General features: G+C 43.6%; 1 protein-coding gene across 1 annotated transcript in view; it reads right to left on the bottom strand.

Annotated features, from left to right (window-relative positions):
• Window positions 1–1,745, bottom strand: part of LOC311061977 (high affinity choline transporter 1-like) — a 21,115-nt gene extending 19,370 nt beyond the window's left edge. The window contains exon 1 of the mRNA XM_084080717.1: window positions 1,401–1,745. The gene's annotated coding sequence lies outside the window, so the exon portion shown is untranslated. The remainder of the gene's footprint in view (window positions 1–1,400) is intronic.
• Window positions 1,746–8,615: the final 6,870 nt, after the last annotated feature.

Below are 8,615 nucleotides of genomic sequence, written 5' to 3'. Positions count from 1 at the left end.
GGCTATGTTACATAAAACTATTGAAACTCACTTCATATTACGTTTTACACTAATCTGCACTTGCAACTATGCAACAGATATTTAGTAGTTATTAGTAAAACGTTTGAAGGATGTTGTAAACAGCCTGTACAGTAGCTGCCATGGCAATCGCAAGTGAAAGGCAGGGCACTGTTTGGATTGGACTGTTGGAAAACACCGTGGGGACAAAGATATGGCCTTATGATCACATTATCTATGACAAGACAAGCTGTTCGTCCACTCATAGATCTCTGAGGTGGGTGTGACAAGGACTGAGATGACAATAGAGGGATCTGTCTAAATACAGGCACATCAAAGCCCAGGCACTTGGAAGACAAACTAGAGCTAATCTGTGGAGTTACGCACAGCAAAAATGCAGAGTATTCATTTAACTCTGAGAGTGTGACAATAGACCCATAATGGTCTGGTTTCCATAAGTGCCCATAAAGGGGCCCATAGGGTCAATTTTCACACTCACAGTTAAATTAGCACTCCAGATTTCACTGTGCAGGGAGCTGTCCAGCTGGCAGGTCAGTAGGACTAAATCAACCCATGGAGTTTGTGACATTTGATCACCATGACAGGAATGATTACAATGAGGATGAACTGAACACAGGACGAGTGCCAACACACTGCACACACAAAAGTGGCGAGTCAATGTGACAGGCAGTGAGTGACATGAAAAGACCTTGAAGAGAGAGGGGAGAAAGAGAGGGGAAGAATGGAAAAAAGTAAGGAGAAGAGAATGACAAGAGAGCCAGAGGTAGAGAGAGGAAGAGAGAATGAAAAAGAATCAAAAGATTCTTCTGCCATTGAAAACGATACAATAAAAAAACACATGTACAATAAGGTGACGAACAAATACAACATCAGCAGAGAAGAACACAGAATGTCATTCTCTGAGCATAATGTCACACAGGAGTTTTGCAGAATTTAAGACCCTGGTTTGTATTAAGAATCTAAGAAGTCTGATATTAGCACTGATACTCACTATAATATAAACTATGAATTAAAAACGGGATATTGAAAGTGATAATGTAGCCTCTGCTGCATCCTCGTTGCCAGTGGATGCAGTGGAAAGTTACAGCCTGATGAATACCAATGACAGACACATTGAAAGGAAAACAGATAACCAGTTAAGCAACAGAGGGGAGTCATTCAGGGGACCACAAGAGCCAAACTGGCTCCTGGGCTAAATTAGGGATGGCAATACCCCCCAGGGCTATTTCTAGTACAGGCATGCAGTCTGTGTGCCTGGCAACTTTAGCCCAAAAAAGCCATCTCTAACACAACGCATATACACACTAATCACACATTTTAGTACACATACACACACACACACACGCTCATGAACGTGAGTAAACATAAATAATCATACGTACCTAGTGTAGTGCGTATCAGTCGGCTCTTAAAGATGTGAAGAGGTTTTTCTCATAACACAGAGGACAGACTCACTCAATCCAGGAAGAGGATGAGAGAGACTGACCGTGAGGTGGAGTGACTGACTGACTGACTGACTGATGGAGGGCAAAACAAGAATAAAAACAAATGATGTTCCTCAAGATGAAAAAAACAAAACAAAAAACAAAACAAAATTTAAGAAAAACCAAACAGGGATCTTTAAAAAGTTGCCGAATTATACTAAAAAGAGAGTGAATCAAAACTGACTCAGTAAACTGTTGTCTGCGTTACTTTCAATCAGGAAGGACAGAACACTCTAGAATGACTGCTCTGCTCTCTTCTGGTTATAAACCTTAAGAGGGGTGGGAGGGGTGTCAGATGACAGAAGGGGGCAGGAAGATGCCAAAAGGGCCATGGGATTGGTGACTGCATCAGTTTCCTTGTTTGTACCACAGCCAATTAGCTCCCTGCATAATGCAGCACACACTTGCTCAGTCCACGTGAAGATGAATTGGGCAAGCTATGGGGGGTCTATTGTATGCAGCCCAAACTATTGTCTCTCTCTTTCTGTCTGTATTTATCTCAGTCAAGTCTGTAGCTCACCCTTTCATTCTTCAAAGCATTTTTGGTCTCACGTATCTCATCGAGTGTTGCCACAGTGTTAAAATAACAGTAATTCTTCTGCAATAACAGATAAAAGCCTTTCTTAAAATATATAAACAAACACCAGTGTGATATTCCCTAGAGTGCGTGCGCGCGCACACACACACACACACACACACACACACACACACACACACACACACACACACACGCACAGACATCTGTTTTTGCATCTGAACTCTGATATTGTTTGATTAGCAAACAATATTGGCGCTCTCTCTCTTTCAGCCTAAGTGAAAACGCTGCCAGGTGTGGCGGTCTGGTTGCTTCATCTACCTCTTGTATTTCACAGCAAACACAACACACAGCCAGAGAGCGACAGCCACCACCTACCTTTCCCGACCAACCCACCATTCCATGGAGAAAAACATTCCCCCCCCAACTTTCTCCTCCTTTTTTCTTCCTCTCTTTATTGGCGTGTGTGAGTGTGTGTGTGTAGTATGTGTGCACACGATCCCCTCCTCGCCCAGAGTTGCAACAAAGCCCAGCCTGTTCTCTCCGTGCAGTTTAGGGTATCGAGCACATTTAGCAAATCACCTGGGAAGACCAAGACAGGAGGTATGAGCCAGCAGAAGCTTGTGTCCCGTGTATTCTGAAATAAGGCAATGAGGCAAGTTTAAAGTTAAAACCCATAGAAAGACACAGCAGAGCCAACATGCATTGGGTGTAGGTTTGCCTCTCTCTTTCCATTTAAAATGTAAATGGCAAGAGAGAGGTTTAAATGGTTTAAAATGCTAACCATTCAATGCAGTTGATTATTTATATCGTATAAGAAGGTCAGGCATTCCAGTTGAAACCAGGTCTACAGTATGTAGGACTTGTGAAATTGTCACACAGACTCCAAACCTAACAGACTCCAAAACGTCTGGCGCTGGTGGGGTGAGAGAAAAACATGCTGTCGCGTGTTAAGTCACGTGCAAAGAATTTGACATATGCATGAATAATATCTGGTCACTTGTCCACCAAAGCATAGCAAGGCATGACATAAAAAGTGGTTGGGGATAACGACACAACACTAAAACATCTGAAAACATCATAATTTATAATACAATATAGGCCTAATATAGCTTTGACAAGAAATATATTACAAAGTGTAAAGAAAAATAAAACGCAAAACATTGTCCCAGTGGCTCTAAACATATATGACAAAGTACACTTGTTAAGCAATAATTTGCTCAAAACGATTGGGATTGGACAGATACACGATGGAAAGAAGAAAAGATACAAGACTGCAGGCCCTCTTGATGAAAACAAAAACAAACATCTTGTCAACCATTCTTGATCAGCAGGGGACTTTATCTGGGCACCATCTGGTGCCCATTCTCACCCTGTTTCACCTTATCAAAACACCCTCAGCTCAATGCCTTCGCCTTTTTCAGCATCTTTTCTTTTCCAGTGTAAAAAACTAAGAAAACAAACACCCCTCATGCAACACTGTCACTTTAAGAGTCCCCTTCCTGTGTGTGTGTGTGTGTGTGTGTGTGTGTGTGTGTGTGTGTGTGTGTGTGTGTGTGTGTGTGTGTGTGTGTGTGTGTGTGTGTGTGTGTGTGTGTGTGTGTGTGTGTGTGTGTGTGTGCGTGCGTGCGTGCGTGCGTGCGTTCCCTTGTGTGTATGTGTCCATGCAAGCATGCTTGCTATAGAACCCGTCAGGAGTGGGGGCGGGAGTATACCCTCTCTCTCAGAACAACGCACTACTCTGTTGATCACTCACTATCCACTGTTCCTATTTTCTTCCTTTGCTTTCTCTCTTTCACCCTCTCTCTCTCTCTCTCTCTCCTTCACTCTCTATTATCCCCTGCTTCATTTCTTTCATGTTGTTGGTTTGTTTTATCTATACTTCAACTTCAACTAAAAAGCACACAACAGTCGTATAGCAAAGTATACTGTAGTGTAGCCTATATTAGGCTTTACCATTTTTTTGTTTGTTACTAACCATTTGTTAGAGAGTCAGTATGGGCTAAACAGTAATTATCGAATGTGTTCCGCCGCGTGCATGCGTGCGTGCGTGCGTGCGTGTGTGTGTCTGTCTGTCCGCAGCTAATCGTGCATACCACTAGGCCAGTCAGAATCATATTTCTTGTGCAGGCTGATAGAAGGCCAAGGACCCCCAAATCAAAATACTTTTCAAATCGGCAAACAACAAATGTGTTATTTGATACATTTACGATCGCAGAGCACTCATCCCTCCAGGGCTCTCTCACCTGAATTTCCCCTGTTACCTATCCACTTCGTGCCTTGTGGCCTTGGTGACTTTGCTCTGCTTCTGCTTTCTGTAACGATGTGTTTTTTTCCGGGAGCGGGTTATCAGCCCACCAATCTGGGAACCCATCGTCAAATAAAAAGGTTCTTGAGAGATTATCAGCCCACAGCCCAACCCCCAACCTGGAGGGCCAGTGGGATCACTCTTTGTCTGGTCTCTACCCTTCAACCTGTTCGGCGTGGGTGACCCTGCCAGGAGTACAATACTCCTGCCGACATACTGTAGCTCTAGGGGTCATGGAGACGTGCAAACCACCCCACCACGATAAGGTGGTGATCCCGTTGGGGGGGAATTTCCCCCACAGGATCAATAAAGGTATCTTGGGCATGGACTAATTGTCCTGCCTGCCAGGCTCGACAATTACATCACTGACTGTCACTGCAATAGCGAGTTACATGTTGGTCAGTTCCGCTTCATGTTCAGCAGAGAGTCGACGGAACTGGGAGGAGTACTTCTGTACTCTTCCACACGCGTTAAGTCCTCCCGGTAAAACTATGCAGGTGAAAAGAAGTGGCCGGCGACTCCATGTGTATTGGAGGAGGTGTGGTTGTATAGGGAGGCATGCGTTAATCCGACAGACCTTTTCTCCGACTATGTGGCATCCGCGTGCGGTTAGGGTTAGGGTGCGGGTTGTGGATTGGCAGTGACAAGGATTATATGGGGGTGGGGGTGGTGGGGTACATTGGTATAATGAGTAAATATCTGAACTATCTGCTATATATATATACATTTTTTTTAAGTGTGAGAAATGAAGCATAGCGTTAGTTCATGCAGGGCACGGAAGTCTTGCATGCCTCAGCTGTAATCGGTTGTCAGTCAGCTGATGTGAACATCAGCCTGGTCTCCTATTCCCCATTCACAGCTCTGCTGGTAATTACGTCACACATTCATACTCCAATCAGAGCTCACGCCTTAACAAGGAGGTCCCTTTAAATACAGCCTTGCTGCCTACTTCACTGCTGCTTAGCTGCCTCCTCCACCCCAGCCTCCACCTTTCGAGTCTGGCAGAGGCTCAATTCAAATACGTGTGAAATTATATGTGCTAATTCACACGAATATGTCAATGTATTGCTTATTGTTTGATATTGTATCCCTATAGGGGTTTTGCTTAACATTCCCTGATTTTGCTTGGACAAAATTCAGGGAATATCTCCAAGAGCGGAGTCTTTAACACCAAGCTTAACTGTATTCCATTTGTTGCAATAAATGGTTAAATCTACTTTGACCTGAGTGTTCCTGACTGAACTACAGATTTAGAAGGCATTTGAAGAATTTGGCCTCAGGTCTTAATGGGTTAATATCATAAGGACATAAAAGCAAATAAATCAAAGGAGAGGAACAACAGGTTATACATGACCGAACTGTGAACTATACTATACTGCCATACTGTATGACATACATACAGTACAGTAAAACCCACCCATCTGGTATTCCATGTAGTATAACATATAACATATAACAGTATGTTAATATGAACACCAAGAAGGGCCCTTCAGAACCCCCCCCCCCCTCCTCTCTCTCTCTCTTGTCTGCTTTCCCTCTCTCTGCCTGCAGCTCCTTCCAGACACATGTGTCTATCATTAAGAAGTGGTTGAACAGCATGCCCTAGTGCTAAATTAGATCATGGTGCAGAGAAAGAAGAGCCGGCTGGAGGAGCAGTAGTCACAGACCTGGCCTCCATCAGTGCCACCAGGGGGTCTGACCACACGGCTCACAAACGCAGACCTGGTGGTGGTGGTGGTGATGGTGGTGCTGGAAGTGAAGGAGGGCTGCTCCAACCCACTACTGATAACCACATTATGGGGCTTTGGCCGGCAGGGATGGCCAGTTCAAGTGATGCTCAGGACTTTTCGGCCAACTGAGAGCTACTGCTCCAGTTGGCCTAATGTTAAGAAAGGATAAGCATTTTCATTTGGCTGGCCTGGCGTATTTGGTTAGCCACGCCCCCGGACCTTTTTTTTTTTTTAATTAAGCTTTTGCAGATACAGGCTTTATGAAAAAAACATTCAAAGAACCTATCACTGATCTGCAGCTACTCAGTCAGGGGTATGTATAAACTGAATGTTTGATGATTTAATGTCCTTGAGCTTCATGGGATTACAGTCACATACTACTGAGGAGGTGTTTGTTCAGCCTCTTCTTAAAGGCATGAATACTACTTGATGTAATGTCTCCAACAACCGCAGGGGGAAGGCTGTTCCATGTTGTGATAGCAGAGTGGAGAAAGCTCCTATCAAGGCATTTGGTGTTTGACTTGAGGATGGTCAGAGCGTGGCTTGGTAGTACCCTCCGGGTGATACGACCTTGGTATGCTCTCACTAGTGCACCTGGTGCAGATGTCAGGTACTCAATCAGGACTGCCACAATGATCAAAGCTGCACATTCCCGTTACTTCTCAGAAATTGCTGTAACATCACAGGACAGCATTGAGTGACTGAATGTCGACAAGCCAGGAAAACACCCCCAAGTTTGTAGATCAAGGCTAAAAATATGGCATTGTGGCCACTTACCATTTTGATGTGCATTCTCTGCATTCAGAGGAATGTTCATGTCCAACCAGGCCTGTAGGTCATGAGTTAAATCTATAAGTGCAACATTAATCCATTAAAGTTAAGCAATCAAACATGGCCAAAACAAGGCAACAGCAGCCCTTTGTGCATGCACTGTTGCAGTTCATCCATGACTGTCCAGAATTTGCTGTGAGCAAAGATGGTGTCAATGGGGTGTCCGGTTCAGGGTATCAGCAGGTATCAGCACCTTGAATTTAAGCCTTTTTATAACCTTGGAGTCACTTAAACTTTATTTGTCCCTAAAGGCCAATTGGTTTTGCAGCACAGAGTGCAACATAAAAACAATGAAATTACATTAGTAAGCGCAGCAGGACTGCATCAATGAACAAGCATAATCATCAGAACAGCAATAAGAACAATAACGAATAAAACATTTAAAGAAACTGGTCAATTGGAAGTGGAAAAGAGGGGTAGCAGAGACATACAGATCAATATCTACCCTGGCCAAGGGTGGATTCCCTCTTAGCCTAGTGGATGTTTGGCTTTATAGTGTCTCTCCCCATTGGGGAGCCATGGGTTCGAATCTCGGGTTACATTACCATTCAACTAATTGATGGTTATTATAATTAGGTCAAGTTGCTATTCAAGCAAGCTCTTTATGGAGGGGTTGTAGTTAATAATATAGCTCAACTTAAGGCTTGCAGGTAGTCAAATACACATAACTGCTGCAGAACATAGGGAAGTTTTTTTTAGAATTGTGCTTTCACTTACATTTAAAGTATCTTGCATTAATCAAGACAGTTATATACCACAGTATAAGTGTGACAGTCCATCTGCCTACTTCCATCTGTGCTCTGAGAGGGAGGATATGGTGTCTGAAGACAATCCATCTTTACGATGAGTTTGAAGGAATTTGTTTTTCCTCATGACTGGATTCATCATCATAGATGAGACTGACGATAACTGAGTCATCCGCATACTTCAGGATATGTCTGTTCTTAAAATGGCTCTGACAGTCATCTGTATACAGAATGTAAAGGAGTGGTGAGAGAACACACACTTGGGGTGAACCTGTGCATGAGGAGAGCTCACTGATATTCACCCAGTGGGTTCTGCAAGAGAGGAAGTCAAGGATCCAACCAACCAAACTACCTAAGTAGTTAAATGTTATCTTCTGACAGGTGGAGGTTAAATGTTGTTTAGAGCTGTTGTAAAAACGACACGTTTTACTGCCCTCTAGACGTTTAAATAAAATGGAGGCCTGAGGCCAAACAAGCAGACACACAAGCAACCTGAACAGGCTGGTCAGGAAGGCAGACTCTGTCTTTGTGGCTCTGGATGGGGTGGAGGAGGTGGCGGAGGAGGTGCGTGCAGCGAGGAAGCTGGTGTCATTGGAAATACCACACAATTCACACTTTCTTTTCAGAGTATTCGGTGACAGTAAATCTTTTCCATAACACATTATACATCAACGCTAGGTACAAAATTCCTGAAATTCCTTCTTTTGTCTCCCCGGTGTATCTATCTGTTTCTGTGTTACACCACCCCCTACTTCCGGAGAGAATGGAAAGATACAGTATGTATAATGTCTGTCTTATTAGATTTTGTGGAACAATCAATTTAATTTTGGATGTGAAACGTGATAACAGGTGAGCCAAGGGAGTAAGATTACAAAGATTCCCTGACTAATATTTTACCAGATTATTAACACGAGAAGCTGACGTAATGAAAAAGGGAAGGAAGTGTCTTGGGAGGACCAACAT

This window comes from Gymnoscopelus microlampas (assembly GCF_963454915.1).
Source record: "Gymnoscopelus microlampas genome assembly, chromosome: 2".
In the NCBI taxonomy this organism is placed as follows: Eukaryota; Metazoa; Chordata; class Actinopteri; order Myctophiformes; family Myctophidae; genus Gymnoscopelus; species Gymnoscopelus microlampas.
Note: the sequence above shows the minus strand (reverse complement) of the source record. Positions and strands in the feature narration are given on the sequence as shown.